The sequence below is a fragment of the Macaca mulatta genome, chromosome 5, assembly GCF_049350105.2.
Source record: "Macaca mulatta isolate MMU2019108-1 chromosome 5, T2T-MMU8v2.0, whole genome shotgun sequence".
Classification (NCBI taxonomy): domain Eukaryota; kingdom Metazoa; phylum Chordata; class Mammalia; order Primates; family Cercopithecidae; genus Macaca; species Macaca mulatta.
In genome coordinates, this window is record NC_133410.1 from 59107695 (window position 1) to 59128596 (window position 20902).

Sequence of the window (20902 nt, forward strand, 5' to 3'; positions counted from 1 at the left end):
AAAAGATTTCATGTACCTCATAAATATACTTGCTTACCATGTACCCACAAAATTTAAAAAATAGAATCAAATACTTTTTAAAAGATGTTCCACACCATTACCCATCAACAAATTGTAAATTTAACCCACAATGAAACGTTTCTAGCCACCATCATAAGGCCTAAAATAAAATATAGTGACAGCACCAAATGATGGCATGGATGCGTAGGAATTAGTTCACTCACACGTTGCTGGTGGGAAGGTAAAATGCTAAAACCACCCTGGAAAACAGTTCTCAAAAAGGTAAACATGTACTATACAACCCAGCGATTGTGCCCCTAAGCATTTATCCTAGAAAAATGAGAACTTGTATTCACCAAAAACCTGCACAGAGATGCTTATAGCAGCTTTATTTTTAATAGGTCAAAACTGGAAACAAACCAGATGCTCTTTATTGGGCAAACGATTAAACAAAAAATGGTACATTTATACCATGGAATACTATACAGCAATAAAAAGGAACAAACTGATGTGCACAACAACCTGGATGATTTTCCAGAGAATCATGCTGAGTGAAGAAAAGGCAATCCCCAAGGGTTACACACTGTATGGTTTCAGTTATATAATAACATTCTTGAAATGACAAAATTATAGAAATGTAGAAAAGGCTAGTTAATGCCCAAGATTAAACAGTGGTTGCGGATAGGAGAGTGGTGGGGGTGAAAAAAATATAAGGGAAAAAATGAGGGGCCCTTGTGGTGATGGAAAATTTATGTTTCTTTACCACATCAATCTCAATAACTTGGTTTTGATATTATACTATACTTTTTCAAGATATTACAGTTGGTAGCAACTGGGTAAAGGGTACAGAGGATCTCTGTATTATTTCTTATAACTACATGTTAATTTATAATTATGTCAAAATAAAAAGCTTAATTAAAAAATAGACAAATCCCTTAATGAAAATGGAGGATAACTTACTTTTTAATGTCTTATAGTGTCATCATCATTATTTCTTATGGATTTGCCTAAATCTTCATCTAGGGGTGGGGAAGACTATCCCCGTGAATAAAGCTTAAGGGACAGTAGAGGCAAGAGATAGGGACAATGTCATCAGCAAGAGATAAATTGCAAATATATGTAATGGCTTTGGAATTGAAATGTTACGTTCATATTAATTTCAGACAAAATCTTTTGGTGAAAATTACTTGAAGTATAGAGATTTAAATAAAGTCATTTAGAATACTCATATCACTAACGTTTAAGCCCATGATGAATAAGTGAGACCCATACAGCCTCTAGGAAGTAAAATGTAGATGGGAAATGGTCCAAAGCTGGACAATCATGGTCTAAAGTTCTGCAGGTCTTAGACTTTACCACAAGAGGGTGCAATGATTTCAGCTATTACATGGGCAGAAGCGAACAGGTACAGAAACAAGAATAGGGAGATACGTGGAAGTGATACTGTTTTATAAACCACCTTTTTAAACCGTATGCTTTCTCTGGTGGATATATTTGTGGTTAGTTTTTTTGATGACTGTAAATCAGTTTTTGAAAATTGTTAATTACTGAGCAAATCAAGGAAGGTGAAGCAAGATGGAAGCTATGCAAGAAGAAAACGGTTCTGATTGGGACTCAGTCTCTGAAGAGTCAGACAGGAGATCTCTCTCTTACTTCTGTGGCATTGCTTCTCCTACAGCAGGTTACACGTATGCAGGGACTTGAAAGCATCAATACGAATAGGTATCAAATAACCATTTGGATGTGAAATTGACTTCCCCTGCTTTATATATAGATTTACAAAGAAAATGATCCCAAAGAGAACCTAGCGAAAAGCCTTTGGCCACTTTGGTTAGAACAGGGTAATAAAAAGAGTTAGAGATGAGAGGGGATGTTGGTGAGGGATATAGCTAGGATATTGGCAAAGATAATTCTTTCTAGAACATATGGACCAACTGTGAATTCCCATCCTCTTTCCCTAGCCCCACTCATGTAAACCCTGGTCTAGTAATTGATTCCAGGAGGCTACTCAGAGAACTCTGCAGTGGATTCCTCCATAGAGGACTGGTGCCCAACTGATGCCTAGAAAGCTAAGAGACTCTGGACAGAGTTTGACTCCCTCCCACCCACCAGGAAGTTCAGAGGGAGAAAGAGGTTAGCTGCTGGATACTCAAGAGCTAAATAAGGAGTTGAGAGTGCCCAGCCCACCTAGAGAAGCATTTGCCTTGGTCAACGGAAGTGGAGGAAATTTTCTGAAGAACACATGCAAACTCTCCTTATGCAAGAGAGAGCTTAGCTTCCTGCCAGACCTAGAGAGTCTATAGCCTCCAGTCATGTGAGGACCTCTTCATTTCCTTACAGCTCCTCCTCTTTCCTCTGCTTTGTCCTTGGTGCTGAGCAAAAAAGTAGCCAGAAGCAGATCTGAGCTAAGAAATTTCAAGCTGAGTTCAGAATTTTGATCATTGCATGGATTTGAACATTTTATTTTTTAAGTAGAGATGGTTTGTATGACTAAAATTTGTCTGAAATACTATCTAAGAGTAACCAGAAAAGTTATGAACTTGCCTGAATCTTCATTTAGGGGCAGGGAAATAGCCCTATGAATACAGTTCAAGGGAAAGCAGAGGCAAATATTAAGATGTGTTTTTTATCGTAGAGTTACATTGACATAATCTGAGGTTTAGCTAATTCATAAACATTGATTTGGTGCTCAGCTTGGACTATGTATTGTTTACCTGGCAGGTTGAGAGAGTGTTTCTGGAAAATAAGCTTTGTCTCTTCTGAGTTTTTGATCTATCTGGTCAATTGGCCAATAACATGAAGTGAAGTTTTAAAAACACCCACAGAACTGAACTACCCTCAGCAGCAATAGAAATAAGAGGCACGATGATCTATACATAAAAGTCCAAAAAACATCTCAACCTGTACATGTCTCAGCAGAATTCCTGATTTCCTTCCATTCCTACTAAACCTGTTATTCCTTTGGGCTTCCTCATCTCAGCATATGGCACCCACTTCATTTGGCTTCTCTGGTAAATCCCTAACAATTCTTCTTTATCCTCTCCTTTCCTACACCCTCCATTCAAGTAGGCTGAGAAGAGTCAATTATCTCAGCCTTCAAAATGCATCACACATCTGGCTGCTTTCCAGCACTCAGCTCTCCATCCTGGCCCATTCCTTGATCTCTAAGATGGACTCTTGCAATAGCCTCCTAGCAGGCCTCTGTACTCCTTCTCTTGCCCCTTTACAATCCAATCCGCTAACATGTAGGTTGATCTTAAAAGAGTTAATTCCTACTCCAACACCTGTAATATTCATGTAGTATCTAAATCTCTACAGTGGTCTCCAACACTTTCCATGATCTGACACTTTCCAGAATCACTTACATTATGTTCTCATTCTATCCTTCATGACTCTGTGATCACACCAAGATCATTCACATCTCACGGCCTTCGTTCTTACTTCCCCTTGTTACATCTTTCACGGTGTGCTCCTTAAATCACTCAAAACAAGATTTAGTTTTCTGTTCAAATCTCATATCCTCAGATAAATCTTTTGTTACTAGCAATTCTAAAAAATGCACTTGCACTCTTTCTCAGTCATTAGCCATATTTTTATATTGTTTTATTTTTCTTCTTAGTAGTTACTTGACATTTTATTATTTATGTTGATTTATTGTCTGTCTATGCCATATGAACAGGGACTACAATTGTTTTGTTCCTTGAACACCTGGAACATTCCTCATACTTAATAAGCATTCAACCATTTTTTTGTAATTAAATAATTAAGAAATTAATGTTTGAGGAAGTAAATATGTAGGATAATAAAAAGAGCATTAGATTTGGGGGTGTACATTTTAGGCTTTTTTTATTTTTCATTCTTTAATTGTGTAGATTTGAAAAGAATAACTTTAACTTTCTGTTCCTTTCTTTCTTCTCTTTAAGGAAGGATAATCTTTAAGGTAGCCAGAAATTTTATGATGTCTAAAACACAGAGCCATCTCTGATATAGGATATTACTTTTGTTTCTTTGCATTTTATATGCAAATATTATAAATCAATGAATTTTCATGCCTTCCTTGGATATAGTTAGATATCTGTCAGACTTCTTTCCTTTCCCTCTTTCGTCATTAAAGTTTTGTGGGCCATCTTTATGTGACAAGCACTGTGCCAGATACTTGTGAGGCAGATGATTCTGACATTTTTTTCTGCTTGCAAGAAGCTCATAATCTGAAAAGGATGACAGAAGTCTAAGCATATTCATTAGAATGTAATTTGAAAAGTACAAAACCAGAAATGTGTTCAATATACAAGGTTGAGTCACTTTGTCCAGGAGCTCCAAGTAAAATAATGAAGGGAGATTGTGTGATGCATCTTTTTTGAGTGTTGTACTGCTAGGAGGAAGAGAGGGAATGGTGGTGGATGTGAAGGGTGGTGTCCAGAAAGATAAATGCGTAACAACCACTCCACCGGACCACTGATCTGGAAATCCTTGGCAATAGCTATCATTGTGGTTCTGGTAAAATGTTGGATACAAGACCCAGATATAGTGAATTGAGGAGTGACTGGGAAGGGCGGCAGAGGAGACTTGTTGCATTAGCTTCTCTTCTGAAAAGTTTTAGAAAGAGAGGAGAGAACTGGATAAGGAAAAGGGGCCATGGAAGAAACATTAAAGATGGAACAATCATGGGTGGTGTTGGGAAACAAGCCAATAGAGCCAGAGGAAGAGCTGGAATTAGTTACAGCCGTGGAACTGTGTGAGAGCTTTTGTTTCTTGGTAGGAGGTTGCAGAAGATCTGCAGAGATCTGGAGCGCCGAAAGGTGAGGAGAGCCCACTTTCTTCTGAGACATAGTAGGAAGGGGGAAGAAAAGAATCAGACTCAGGGCATTTTTAGGACACAGTGAGGAGGTGAAATTCTCAATGGCCTGCTTTTTTTTAGTGCAGTAAATGTTAAGGTCATGTGCTGAGCTGAAGGGAGTGAAGGTTTGGTCAGGAGATTTGAGGCAGTTAAACATTGGAATAGCCTCTAAACGTGAATGTTACCCCTGTAATCCATTGGCTCAGTAATGCCTGGCTGATGAAGAGATAGTGTTTCTTTTGACAATTATACTTTCAACCTAATGGGGTAGTTATTTTTGATGAGTCCTGTCTTGATCATGGGCTGTTAGTAAGCACTATATTTTGCGTGGGCTTACTCTTATTTCCAAGGCTAATTATTGTTAATACTGTTTTGCTGTTTTAATTTCCTAATAAGAAAGCACAATAAACAATGATGCTTAGAACAGAAGGCTCAGCATATAGCGCCCCAATCAAGATGTCATGGATGCACATTAGTCAGCTGGAGCGTTTTAACTGTCAGCCAAGCAAGTGAACATAATCATCTTAAAACATATGGGCATATGCATGCATTCATTCAGTACACACTTGTTTATCATCTACTCTGTGCCAGGTCCTCGGAAGCCAATGAGGATTCAGCAATAGAAAACCCAGTCCTCATCTATAAGGAGTAAATACTTTTGTAGATGTAGATTTGGGATTTATCCATTACATCTGCTGGATTTCCAGTATTAGGCTTAAATACTACAGGTGTTAATGTAACCGATGTGGAATATTTTAACTTAATTTAATTCAGGTTTCTGTAATATCTTTGGTGGTGCTACTCACTTACAAATCACTGAGACTATATTTTGTTACTAAACTGCATTTTGTGCCCCAGAAGCATATAAATAATGTGAAAAAAATAGCCTCTGGTACACCACTTTGTTTTTTACCCTCTGCCCTCACCCTTCAAATTTCCATTTTATGTGGGAACCTGCCCTTTATTTTAGTCACCCGCTGTATAGATATCCTTGAGCGCTCTGCCAATAGGAAATAAACGATGGCTGCTTTCCAAACTCCTGCCTTCAGCCTCTGGGGGGCATCGTTGCCCTTTTTTACCCATCCATGTGTGTAAACAGGCTACTTAGGTGGAATAGAAGGTAATTCATATGCAATAGCAAAAGAAACCTTGTAAGAAATTTCAACTTTGTTACAATTATCTTGATCTGAGATAACATATCTGCCCGTTTCTTCTCTATTTTTACCATTGAAATAGTTATTTCATATCACACTATTTATCTTTCAGCCATTGAGAGTAATCTCCAAAGGACAATGCCAATTTTCCTTTCTCTCCTTCCCTTCTCACCACCTCTTTCTTTTTTCATTTCTTCCTTTCTTCATATATTCATTCGTTTCAGAAGTATTTACTGAGCACACATTCTGTGGTAGGTTCTGTGTTAGATTTTAAGGATATAAAGTGAACTAAGAAACTCTTTGCCCTCGGGGACCTTAAAGTCTAGACAGAGACAGACAATACATGTAATGATTGCACTACCGAGACTTAAGGCTGTGATAGTGGTAGACACAGGACACTGTGGGAGAACATAAGAGAGGACTTATATAACAGTGTGAGAGTCAGGTAAGGCTGCCTTTAAATTGATTTGTTGAGGATGAGCAGGAGTTAGAGGAAGCTGGGTAGAAGGAAGGGAAAAATCTTGACTATCAATTTATAGTTTTTAGTTGAGATCCTTGATATGGAGGAATTTAATCAGAGGATTACAATAAAGTTATTGTAGCATCTTCTGAAAAGGCCCAAGGAAGAATCTATTTCTTTTCTGTACTTCTCCTTGAAACTCTGACTTCCTTTCCCATCTATCAATTCAGATTTGAGTTGGGAGATATTGGAGCACTATGCACCATATTTACTTCTCAGGTTATATGGAATGAAAGGTATGAGATTTAATTCTGTCCACTCTGCTGTAGCTCATTGTTTCTAATACTGTAGGTTCTTTTTATAAGGATGAATATAAGGACTGGATGGAAGTATGATCCATCACCCTCCCAACTGATGAGCAGGAGTGTGGATTCCTTCATTTCATTTAACTTTCCGATGTCGGCAGAACTTCGTTCTTACCTCCACGAAGTAGCTCCTCAACTCAGCCTACACATCAGAACTTTTCAAGGATGTTTGGAAAAGCATCGTCACCGCTATTCTTCCCCAGGAAATCCTGACTTGGGAAATCTGAGATGGGACCTAGACATTTCTGCTTAAAAAAAAAAAAAAATCCCTTAGTAATTTTGATATCAAGATGGTGTTGAGAATCAATGTTTTTGACTATACTACAGTAATATCTTGTGGTGGAAATGTTTTACCATTTGAGGTCACATGAATTTGATTGCAAATTGTAGTTTTGTCACATAGTCACTGTGTGACATTGGCCAAGTTACCAAACCTCTCTGAGCTTCAGAGTTCTAATCTGTGAAGAGGCAGCAATAATATCTAGCTCATGGGCTTGGTGAACTCAGTAAAGGCTAGAACACTTCTGTAGGAAACACAGGGGATTTATTGTGTATGAGGTTTGTAATAAAAGTGGAATTGTAGGAACCATCCTTTGTTAACTAGATTAGTGAAACAACTATTAATAAAACACCAATAAACATTTACAATTCTTTTCTCCTCCTGAAGATGAGGTGAATCTGAAAATAATTGAAGTCACAGGGGTATTTGACAGCCAGCACTGTATTGTTGGTCCATGAATTTTTTTGTTTGAAATAGAGACTTTCTGAGCATCTCTTTTATGCAAGGCCTATTTATCTTTTTCTCTTAAATATGTATAAGTTTTATCCCTTCTGATACTGTCGTAGATTAGTCTCTCACCTGCTTTCACTATTCTGAGACTCCTAACTGATCACACTGGCTTTAATCTCATTCATCTCCGGTACATAAAATCACACAGCTTCCCTATTTAAATTCCATCTCCTCCAGGATCACATCCAAGCTCCTTAGCTTGGAAAGCAAAGCTCTTAAGAGCTACTTATTTCTTTATCTTATCTTATATCATCTTCCTCTTGAGCAAGGATTCTAATGAAACTTTAATGGTTCTGAACAAAATCTCTTGTGTTGGTACATTTTAAGCAGGGCACTCCCTTGGTCTAGAAAACCTTTCTTCCCTTTGCTCCCCTTTTTCATGAGAGACAAAATTTTACCCTGTATTATTGAGTGCTTGGTTTGAGTGGATCACTTGGAGGACATTTGTGTGTTTCTCAGATCCCCCTGTGTGATGTGTGTTGTTACTTTCGTGTTACAGTAAGGGAAACTTACAGTATAGAACATCCTATAAAACCTTAGACTTTCTGGGCTTCAGTTTCCCTATCCTCTCTGAGACCTTTGTCCATTCTTTGTTATCACTACTTTGTTGGTATGAAAAGAGAGGGGAGGGAAGGAAGGAAAGGAAGAAAAGAGCCAGGGAGGGGGAAAGTTAAGAAACGATCAATTTGAATGTGAAAGCAGGAACTGGGATTTCATCTCTTTATTGTCTTTGAATCCTCCTCAGGCAGTGCAGTGCTCGGTTTGTAGTAGTTACAATATATAACTCAAATAAATACATAACATAAATGTATGACTGTTTCGTTACTAGGTGCTAAGTTTTATGAAAATATTTATTCCTCCATATCAAGGACTATGACTGGCATTTAAGTAATTTCAAATTCAGTTCAAGTACCCTCTCTGACATCTGTGAAAAAAAAGTACACTGAATTTTCATTTAGTCTGTACAACTGCTCTAATAATCCTACTTTTTGTCATTAGAACAATGTACCTCACCCAGTCGCCGCAATAACCCTTATCATCCCCACTCACTTCTACCTACATCCTCAATGAGGGCAAACTAAGCGTGCAAAAAACAAAAACACAACTTTGAATTTTAAAAAAAATCTGTTAGCAGGACTTGTCCGATGAGATAGTGTTTTTGTTTTTATGAAAGGGGCTGTCATTTACAGAAAACACACCCTGTTCCCAAAGCCTGTCCCCTGTTAAATGCTGTCATGTACTAAGAGTTAATTACGGGTCTTTTCAAACAAACCTGGGGACCTCTGCTTCTTTGAAGATGATTTTGTGTTTAGAAATCCATAGAAATCTTGCATGATATGGAACTATGTATTATAGATCATAAAACTCCGTGATTTGCTAAACAAACATTTCTTGGTTAATAAAACTCAGCAAGTGTTTCAACAAAAAGGGTGCAGCGCTATATCACAGAGGGTTTGCAGTTCACACGTCTCAGTTTTGCAGTGATAAAGCAGTCATTAAAACATGAACGCTCCTTAAAAATTACAGCTGCCAGACCAGATTAGGTTTATCTAAAGACTGATTAAATATAAGAGTATTTACCTCATATTCTAGGGCAATCCTTGGAACACAGCTATAAAAATAAAAGAGAGAGGTCAGAGAAATGGGGGCACAGACTTTGAGCGTGGCAGTTCTTGAATGTTGCCTTGAACATCTTCAGCAGAAAGCAGGGCGCCTGTTGAAAGATTTTAAAAAGCCCTTTATAGTCAAGGAGGCATTGGATTAAAATTCCAATCCTTCCATTTCTCAGGTAGATCTTTTATTGAAATAAGAAATCACATACGATCTCAAAATTTACTTCTTACTGGCCAGAATTTCTTACTAACAATTTCTGATCTTTCAAGAACCGCTTTTTAATGAAGAGTAGTGACAAAGAAAAGTAGACATTGGAATTCGAGGAAAAAAGTTACTTGTAATTATGTAAACAACTCAAGACCTAGTTGGGTCATGAGTGAAAGAGATAACTTCTCTGTACTCACTTTTATGCCAAACATTTGTTTTATTTTCCATTCAATTTCTATTTAATTTATATGCATATATCTCTTGCTATTTCATTAAATATATATATATAATATACTAATATATAATAAATACTTATATATACATATATATATAATATACTTAGTGTACAAAGAGCTCTTCAAGATCTAAGAAAAAACTTACCGTTCTTAGTTTTTCTAAGAACTCAATGTAGAAATGGTTAAAATGTTCCAAAGAGAATGTGTGAAAAAATATTCCACCTCAGTAACAATTGAGTTTCATTTAAAAGAACAGTCAGATACCAATTAGCAAAGATTATAAAAAGAATTATCACTCCATGTGGCTGACGGTAGAGTAAAACAAGCAGTCTCAGACACAGGTGACACGAGATAGATTAAACAGAGTAAATTAAAAGACACTTTTCAACAACACTTTGGCAGCTCTTATGCAGAGTTTCTAAGATATTATGTGCTTAGAAACAGTAATTCCACTTTTGATCATCTATTTTAAGGGAATGATTAAAAAAAACTCTTTGGTGCACAAAGATGCTTATTGTAGCATAACTTAGTCTCAAACTTAAAAAACCGTATTTAACAGTAGGGGAACAATTGCGAAAATGTGGATGCATCATTTAAAATAATATTGACAAAGATTTCGTTGTTGGGGAAATGTTAATAATACAATGTTATTTATTGCATATCAACTAAGTAACAGGTACTCCTGCTGCTCCTCTTTCTAATATTACTAATAGAATCCAAAATGTATCTAGCACTTGCTGTATGTGAAGCACTCTTTTTTTTTTTTTTTTGAGACGGAGTCTCGCTCTGTCGCCCAGGCTGGAGTGCAGTGGCCGGATCTCAGCTCACTGCAAGCTCAAGCTCCGCCTCCCGGGTTCACGCCATTCTCCTGCCTCCGCCTCCCGAGTAGCCCGGACCACAGGCGCCCGCCACCACGCCCAGCTAGTTTTTTGTATTTTTTAGTGGAAACGGGGTTTCACCGTGTTAGCCAGGATGGCCTCGATCTCCTGACCTCATGATCTGCCAGTCTCGGCCTCCCAAGGCACTCTTCTAAGCAGTTTCCATCTATTAATTTATTTAATTCTTACACAATCTGGGAAGTGAGGTGCTACTATTATTCCCACTTTACAGATGAAGAGAGTAAGACACACAGACATTAAATGTGTGTATGTATATATATCCATATATATACATGTATATATACACACACCACATTTTGTCATTTTGTTCACTCATCAGCTAATGGACATTTGTGTTGTTTTCACTTTCTTTCTATTATAAGTAATGGTGCTCTGAATATTTATGTGTAAGTTTTAGTGTGGACATATGTTTTTCTTTGTCTTGGATCTATAGCAGAGTTAGATTTTGAACCCAACACTCATGTTTACATTCTGTGCTTTTAACTATGATGCTATGCATAAAAGGAGAGAAATACCTCCAATAAGTAACAGCTGCTAATTCTAGATGATAGTATTAAGAATGACTTTTTTCCATTATATACATTTTTAATAGAAGTTTTCCATGATAAATACCTACTTTTACAATTAAGTAAAACCATATATTCGTAAATCTCATAAACTTCCTCTGTAAGGCTTTCCAACCTGTTTTTTTGCCCTTTTCACTGTCTGAACCCAATCCTAAAAGTTACTAGAAGCCATAATATTTATGCAATCCAAAGACTTTCAGTTGATGAATGCAAGCAAACCTAGGAGTGAACATAAAACTAGAATATAACAAGATGGCTTAACATGATAAGAACAAATGAAGTAGACTCACAAGAGTGAAGCTGAATAGACACTGGTGTGGGAAGTATTTGGGAAATGAGAGTAATAAAAGAACAGAATTTGTTGGAATCTGACAAGTCCCTTGCATATAGTACATAGCATGAAGAGGAAATGTGTCTTTTTCTTTCCTTACCGTAATATCCTAGGGCCTAACAGAGTGCCTGGCCCATCATGGATGCTAAAATATATTTTTCCCATGAATGAATAAATGAGTGCCCTGGTGACCTGGAGGCTAATCCCTAATGCCAACACTACCCAGCTGGCTAAGCCTGGGTTTCCTGATTCCAAACTGCCTCTCTGTCCTTTCGTCAGGGTTGAGCTCCTGGTTTCTGAACTGCCCACCTGGTCCTGACCCACTGCCTTGTCTGACCTACCTGTGCTCTGTGACTCAGGCTGACTGCTCATGAGCTCTGAATCGTAGCTCCATTTGGGGACAGGCCAGCCCTTGCCTGGGTTCCTGTTCTGACTCTCTGCACTGCTCACTCAGCTCTGGCTCGGCTCACTCAGGGTGGTTTCCACCCTGTCTCCATTATCGCCAGCCATGCCTGATTGCAGAGAAGGATTCTCCTGGGCTGGTTCAACTGCTTCCCATGAATGCCCCCTACTTGTGTCTCCTAGTCCCCAGATTACCATGGAATTCGGGATTTGGTGAAGAAAGAGGCTCTAGGACCTTGACCCCTGCAAAGTCCTTCTCTTTTATGTTTATAAAAGCAGTAACAACTTGGCATTTGGTTTAGGTTTGTTTGAAGTAAAAATTCTGCTGGAAAAAAAAAGGTTAAAATAATCACTGTTCTACATTTTTCCTTAGAAATAGACAGTGTCACCTGTAACTCCATACCTGTGCTCTCACTTGATCTATAGGCTTTTATTTTACCATCTAAATAAACATTTCTACTTAAATACCTCATTATCCTAAGCTCAACAGCAACAAAAATGAAGTTATCATCCTTCTCACTCCATTTTTCTTTCCACCTCCACTAATTGAAGCCACTATTTACATAGCTACTCAAGCATTTCCAACTCACCCTTGCCTTCTATGTTCTTAACTTTAGCCAATTAGTATTCTCAAGGGATTATTTTTTTTTTCATTTTTTCTTTTGAAATGCCTTTGGCATCAGTCCCTGTTTTTTATTTCACATCTAAGATCCTGCCACTCATTCACATTTAAATAGAAATGTGTCACTATTGACCCCAGTGGCTGTGGATTTTTTTCATTCTCTAGTTTTCTTTCATAAGATTACTAGACTAACCATTGAATGTTGTTCTCCAATTCAATACTCCTCAATTTAACTATCACCACTATTTAATGTTACAGCCTTTTTATCGTCCCAAAAAGAAACCCATATCCATTCTAAGAATTTTGTCCTTAAAGTATCCAACTAAATGCATGGCTTCTATTTTTCAAATTTCTCTATTATCCCATTGCAGCCTACCAATTCATAGCAATTAGATTCTACTTCTCAAATGTCTCCTTGGCTATAGACAGACCCTTGGACACATATATACACCATGACGGCACCTGCCTCTGAAGCTTTCCTCTGACCTTTTTCTTTGTCTAGAATCTACTCTCCAGTTTCTCTCTCCAATTCAAATTCCACTCATTCTATAAAATCTTCTTTTTCAAAGAAAACATATCTTACGAAGTCATCAGTATTCTAGCACTGATAATCTATAGAGCAAATATTGCAGTTTCTAACTGTATTAATAATTGCTCTTTTATTAACTATTCACTCTTTATGTCAATTGACCTTCTTACCCAAGAAAAATGTAATCTCCTTTTACCATAAAACAATGCCATTCAATTCCCTATTATTTAGCATATGTGCATAAGAATACCTACTGCTTGAATGATTCTGGATGAGGAAAGATTTAACTTGACAAAGAGAATTCACAAAACACTTCATAGGAGCTTTGTTATTTCCTTTGTAGGTAACATCTGATCTACAGATGTTAACACATTAGGATGATCGGACTATTTTTGTATGCTACGTTTAATAGTATTTGAATGAGATGTTTAACTTTTAACTTTATATCTTTATAATTATTTGGTATTATTATAGAATGCTTTAATTGTATTCTTGATGTGTCAGTTGCTAATCTTTTAAATCAAGCATACCACCTTCAGATAAAGATAGCTGCCAACTGCTTCTCCTGCGATTGTGATCTTGTAGGTCATGGCAGAAAACTCTGCAACTTGAGTTTAGACATTTTAAAATAGGCATCCTTGAGCATATCCAAAGCTAATGTTTTCCTCATTCCAGGTATTTCCCCTTCCATCTCCTAGGAATATCTCCTTCCCTTTTCTTAATGTCTGTCTTTTTTCCAATTTACTTCTACATCATCATTAACAGTTCCCTTCTCTAGTGAACTACCTGGAAACTATGAGCTGTGAATCCTATGTGTTCCCTCAGTCCTCTGTGCATGCCCCACATCGTAGCACTTACAAGGTATTGTCTGTTAACTGAATCCTCACTAGACTGTAAATCAAGGAGAGCAAGGTTAAGCCTATATGGAATGAATATGAGCTATATAACAATGGATCTTTGCAATATAAGATAAGTGACTGGTTAAACAATCACATTCACCAGTTGTTTTTCATAATAAAATTCCAAACTTTATGGAACTTTCCTACAATATATATGATTTTCCAATTATATATTAATTTTTAAATCATATGTTATAGAAAAAACTCCATAAAGTGTGGATTTAATTATTTCTCTCTATAACTGTCAGTTCATTGGAAACTTTGTCACTGTTCTTGCACTCTGCATCATTGTGGCAATACGATTTTGTACTCTTTTATTTAATTTATTTTAGGGACATATGACTTTATATTAATACAGTCAACATAAAATCTTTGGTTCATTCTTAAATCACTTAAGTGCCCATTCTTGACAGTATTTTAAGACTACTTATATTTCCAAGGAGATAGATTTGTTTCTTTTTATTTGGATTCCATACACAGCAACAATTATGAACTTTATACCTTGTGATTGTTCCTGGCAGAACCTTTAGTAAATAGTTATGCAGGTATCTTGAGAGACCTGGTAAATATGTAGAATCTGGTCATTGGGTCCCTGATAAGGATAATTACTATTAAGTTGGGTTGCCTTCACTGAAGGGCAGACTTCTTTTTAAAAGTGCTTTCCAAATCAAGTCATCATTTGTCTAGAGGGAGGTTGTCTTCTGGAATAAATGGAGTAATCAGTTTTTAGACTTTGTATGTAAGTAAATCCCTTTAGGGTGGAGGGACAGTGGTACAAACTCTTACTCAGATTTTGTCATAGCAGTCATCGCACCTGGAGAGCCAATTCACATGAGAACTCAAGGTTAGGCTGACATTTCTGGGAAGTTAGGATAGGGTGGGGTCAGTGGAAATTAAACAGCTTGTTATATATTAATTTATTTTCTTTACACAAAAACTATGTATGGAAGAATGAGTCACACTCTAGACCCCAAAGTGGCACTCATGGGTCAGTCGAACAGAGTTTCCTGCAAGATTTCATGATGGGCTGTGCCCCTAGACCACTAGTATGTGAAAAGTAATGGCCTCCATTTCAACTGAGTGAGTCAAACAAAGAAGGAATCTTGCAGTAACTGACATTTGACACAATTCCCTCCCTTCCAGGACTTGTGTTTCATCACATCTATCTCTTACTTGTCTTATCCTGTAACAGTTGAAAATTCCATCTTGTTTCGCTAGCAATTTGTGTCACAGTCAACTTCCACTTTTTGGGTCAAAGATGACTTTGAGGAAAGAGACTGTGGCAACCTGAAAAGATGGTGATGACTCTGAGTAGATAAACGAGGTCTCCAATTGTCACAAGTCAGCAAATATTTGCTGAGACCCAGAGGCTGTAACAGTAGTCTACAATTAATGACATTGTTCTGCTGCTTTGCAGCTCTGTCAATTAACTGAGACAGAAAATGTGATTATGTTACCAATAGAACCATGGCCTCCAGAGCAGCCCTTTAAAGACTTAGAAGCCTGTAGGCAAAATGGGTCCTGAAAGAACAATCATCTATTAGTCATGGTATTAAAGTCAGTACTCCAGGCATTTACTCATTTGCAGCTTTTTCTATTTTACAAGTTTAAGTATCTCAGAAGATTTCACTTACTCCACAAACCCTTGTATTTAAAAAAAAAAAAAAAAAAAAAGGAAAGAGAAAGCTCATTTCAAGTTTCAAGTAAAACTTTCCAATTTGGCAGAGGTACTAAATTAATTTTCATTAATTACTCAGCATGACAGTTATTCACACAGTACCTAGCTTTGGGGTAATTGTAGTGAGCACGTCTGAGCTTGTAGGTCAGGGTTTCAGAGGTGTGGGTTCAAGTCTTAGCTCTGCATCTGCATAACCTGGAAAAGGTCACTAACCCATCTAGGCCTCCATGGTTTTTGTAGTGTACATTTTCAAAGAGTTTTTAATATGTCTGACCCTGTTCTGAGTACTTTATGTTTAATCTCCATAACAACACTATCAGGTAAGTATTGTCTTTATCTTCATTCTAAGGATGGGGAAAGTGAGGCACAGAGAAGTGGAAAACTGTCTAATGGAATGGAGTAAGGAGAAGGCAAAGTAGGATTCCATTCCAAGCAAGCTGCTATAAGAGCCGGTGCTACCGACCACAGTGAGCAATCGCTCTTCATAAGATCCCATGCCACAAACACTAGAGAAAAAATTCCCTGGGAATAGTCTGACTGTTTCTTCGTAAGTTTAGTATCCAATCAGGCCTTGAATCAGTAGAAACTTGGATATATCTACTTCAAATAATAAAGGTAAGGTAGGCTTTTTGGAAACTTTTCTTGGGAGCTAAAAAGTTAACTAACATTATTACAGATTTATAAACAAGGTTTTATTTGACATGGGTCCCCAAGAGGTTCATAAATATCTTCCAAATTATCGTGGAGACTTACTGGTTAAATTTCTCACCTGTGGCTTTGGCCAGTGCTGAACTAGTGTTTTTTGCTGAGTATAGTCAGTGATTTTTATACTCTTATCTGATCTACTGGGTTATAACCTGGGGCCCGTCTTTTATCACATTATTCTGAAAATCCTAAATTACCTAAAAATAGAAAAGAAATCAATTTGCCTATGCTCTGCTGAAAATTAGGTTCTGGCTGAACTTTTAAAAAATATATTTTTCTTATCCATAACCAAACTGTGCTCTTGGAGTTTAAATTAATTATTCTAAGACCGTACATTGTTCAATGGCCAACCATGGAGTTGAAAAGCCTGATTTCATTTAGTTTATCTATTACCAATGATTCAGAATGTTAAACTTAGCCATATGATAGAATAAGCATGAAGAAAATCATGGGAAAAGTATATTTTCAATAGGGGATTTGAGAAGAGAATCAGATCTCTCTCTTTTTATCTTTCTATCTCTCTTTGTGTGTGGATATCTGTGTGTTGCGTGAAAGTTAAGAAAGGTGACCTTTCAAAAGTCAAGAGTAGTCATCAAAAATCTGTTTAATTACTAATATCTTCAAAAGTTTCTAGGGTAAAATATGATCTTTTTTATCCTTTGACTACCTCTTGTGAAATGCATTTGGGATATTGACCTCACCTTTCACCTCACTCCTGTCTCTCATTCTCTTATGACTCATATAACAACTCCACCCCTTCTTTTCCAAAAATGTGTGGCAGTTGTGACGGAAGTACTTCTGAGTCAGTCAGAAGTAGGGCAGAATGCCAAATGGCTGATTCACCCCCAGAACTTGGAGGAGGAGACAATTAGGGAATTAACTTCAGTTGTGGGGGTAATGGTTTATACAGTGGCTTGTGCAAGCTCACTTACTACCTGTGACATGACAGGAAATTCACCTCAATTTTTTAATTCAAACACCTACACTACTCTTGTCTTAACCTGTTGGGTATGGGTACTACCATGAAAAAAATCCTTTCTTTTCTTTTTCTTTTTTTTTCTGAGATGGAGTCTCACTCTGTTGCTCAGGCTGGAGTGCAGTGGCATGATCTCAACTCGCTACAACCTCTGCCTCCTGGTTCAAGTGAGTCTCCTGCCTCAGTCTCCCCAGTAGCTGGGATTACAGGCACAGGCTACCATGCCCAACTAATTTTTTGTATTTTTAGTAGAAATGGGGTTTCACCATATTGGCTAGGCTGGTCTCGAATCCTGACCTCAAGTGATCAGACCGCCTTAGCCTCCCAAAGCGCTGGGATTACAGGTGTGAGCCACCACGCCCAGCCTACAATCTTTTCTTTCTTTCTTTTTGAGACCAAATCTTGCTCTGTCTCCCAGGCTGGAGTGCAGTGGCGTGGTCTTGGCTCACCACAACCTCTGCCTCCCAGGTTAAAGTGATTCTCCTGCCTCAGCCTCCCGAGTAGCTGGGATTACAGGCATGTGCCACCATGCCCGGCTAATTTTTTTGATATTTTTAGTAGAGACGGGGTTTCTCCATGTTGGTCAGGCTGGTCTCGAACTCTCCACCTTGGTGATCCGCCCACCTCAGCATCCCAAAGTGCTGGGATTCCAGACGTGAGCCACCGTGCCCTGCCAGACAATCCTTTCTAAGACTTTCTTTATAAGTTTTAGAGTAGGAAAAAATGTCAGCAACTTAGGATCACTGCTATTTCATTTTTCTTGAAATGGGTCCAATAGGGTAGCCAAATTCCTTGGGTGAGAGTTCTATAGAAGACTCACAAAATGAGGATCAAGTACAACCAGGTATGTACTATTACATGTTATAATTGCCTTGTACATTTGGGCTGAGAAGCACTCCATTGTGAAACTTGAAATACCCAAGAAGTAAAAAATAAAGACAACAAAAAAAAAACTGTTATAACAACCTCTTAAATAATACATTATTGCACCTATTTGTCTTATATTTGACCTAAAATTGAGTCTAAAATTTGATAAGGTGTTTTTAAATTTCACTTGAAAGAAGTAACAAACGTTCGAAATATATGGGGGCAAATCAAGCATAGTTTAATCTTTAACTCATTCAGATATCATACCAGTAAGTGATTCTGGACTTTATTTCCCATAGTGAAGATGCAGAGATCTGTGTTCCATTTCATTGTAAGGCTGACAAAATCATCTCTCGCTACCATATATGTCTCCTTTTTGTCTAGGCTTCATTTTTAGACAAGCATTAAAATTCATCTGTGTATCTCTCACCTTTTCCATATGAAAGTTAGTTAGGAAGTTACAAAGGAGGGATTCTATTATTTGGGTTGAGAATGGAAATAGGCTTTGAATGCTACGTGGCAATCTTTCAAATGTTATGCAGTAGAGCTTCAGCAACGTATCACATTCAAATGGTCATTGTGGGAAGTTTGAGAAAAGGAACCAAGAGTAGCAGCCCTCTCCCATTGTTTGGTATGACAGAAGGAGTCTGGTAAACACAGAATTGAAAATAACTGAGATGGAAACAATGTTCAGAGTCAAAGCTTACAGATCAATATTTGGAAGACGAGAGTCAATGACCGGAAAAGGAGAATGTTGTCTTTCAGTCTATGTAGAGTGCAAAAGTGGGCATTCTTTCCATTGGTCCTTTCCTCTGTGTCTACCTTGTATGATTGTCCAGTTCTTTATAGAGCATGTGACAGAGTCTTGGGAGACTCCAAATGGGTCAGTTTGTTTCTTTGCTTTTTTATTTTATGTTTCTTTGCTTTTTTGTTTTCTATTCTGTCTGAGAACCTGCTTTCTTGTCAGAAAGGCTTAATATTTTATTAGAAAGCATTGTGAATTTTCTCAGTAAAGACAGTGCATTTACTTCTTCCTTCATATCTTTGATAGAAACTAAGAAGTGCTGTGTTCTCAGTAGGTCCTAATCCTCAGTGAAAATGATACTTCATCTTTCCCATGTTGTTTCTGAATAAGGTGAAAAGGAATAGACATGAAGGCTAAATTATCATTGTCTTCCTAAGAGAGATCAGGTTAGAGTACTGGGCTTTAGATTTGTTAACCACGTGGACTTGCTAATGTTGAACTCAGATTTAGGAAGACCCACTCCAGTCACAGCAAGGAAGGTACAGGTGGGCCACAGGATGGGACTATCTAGGCAATGCTTTTTTCAAGGAGGCACAAAGCAGAATTTCTACTCTCCATGGCTAGATTCACTCTCATCAGAAATACCTGGGACCTGAGCCGGGCAGACCCAGTTATTTCTCCAAATTTACCAGATAAGTCAGTCATCTCTCTAAATATGAAATGGGTAAAGATGTTAAGAGAGATTCATGAGCATGCAGTTTGAACTCTCTTCATGGGAAGGAAATGCTAAGATTTGGGAAGAATCATCCTGCATTTGTATTTGCCTTTTGGTGAATGTAATGAATGGCCATTTTTGGCCACATCATATGTTTAGGTTGTGCATGTACGTATACTGGACGGATGCTTTATGCTGGAGATAATTTAAAGAAAATGTTAAATAATAGAAGTACTAGTTTGTTTCATTATGGGGAGTTTGGATTTGGTGGCAGGAAGTTATTCCTCTTTTTTCCAATTTGTATGTTTTCTATATGTGTTATATAGTAAATCCCATCATATCACTTGCTGATTTAAATTGCTCCGATGGCTTTGCACTGCACTTAGACTACAATCCAAACTCCTGTGATGGCCAGAAGGTCTAGCAGGCCTCCACATGGGGCCCTTGCCTACTCTGATCTCTCATATCTCCATGATTACTCTGCTCCAGGAACAGCAATAACTTGTTGTTCATGGCCATTTTACTGATTTTTAAAAAAACTGATTACACAAAACTCATTTCTACTTAAAGCATAATTGTTGCTCACTTTACCTGGAGTCTTTGCATGTCTGAGTGCTTCTTGTCTTTCAAGTATTTGCTCCAATGTCATTTCCTCAGAAAGGTCTTCCCTGACCACCTAGTCAAAAGTAGTCACCCAGTGACTTTGTCATCCAGTTGTTCTATTCTCTGCGCAGCACTTACTGCAATCAGACATTTGTGTTTGTTGTTTGTTTCTTGTTTATTGTATTTCTCCTGTTGGTGGACTGAAAGTTCAGTGAAACCAGTGGGCCTGTCCATCTTCTTTGCTACTGTGTATCCCAGTCACGCATTTGTTAGGAGCTCAACAAGTGTTTGGTGAATGAGTGAAGAGTTCCCCTCATCGCACTACTGCTGAGCATAATCATCCTGGGTATACAGCAATTAGTTCAGAGGCCACGCCAAAGCATAATGTCAGTTTTGGACATAGATGAAAGTGAGGATGCATTTCCTAACAAGCTCGTTGCCAGCTAACACAAAGAAATGAGTGTGTTAACCAAAATATGCCTTCACAAGCTTGAGAACAATCACTATAGTTTCAGAAAACTTCATGAGATTTCACTGGCTAAAATATTTCAGTACCTAGTAAGCATTCCCATGGGTCAAAAGCAGTTTTCATTCAACATTACTTGTTTTACCGAAACAATTTGTGTTGAAAAGATTGGCATGGGAACAGACCCACAGACATTGGTCTAGATCTCAAACATTGTCTGTAAAAACAAAGGTACT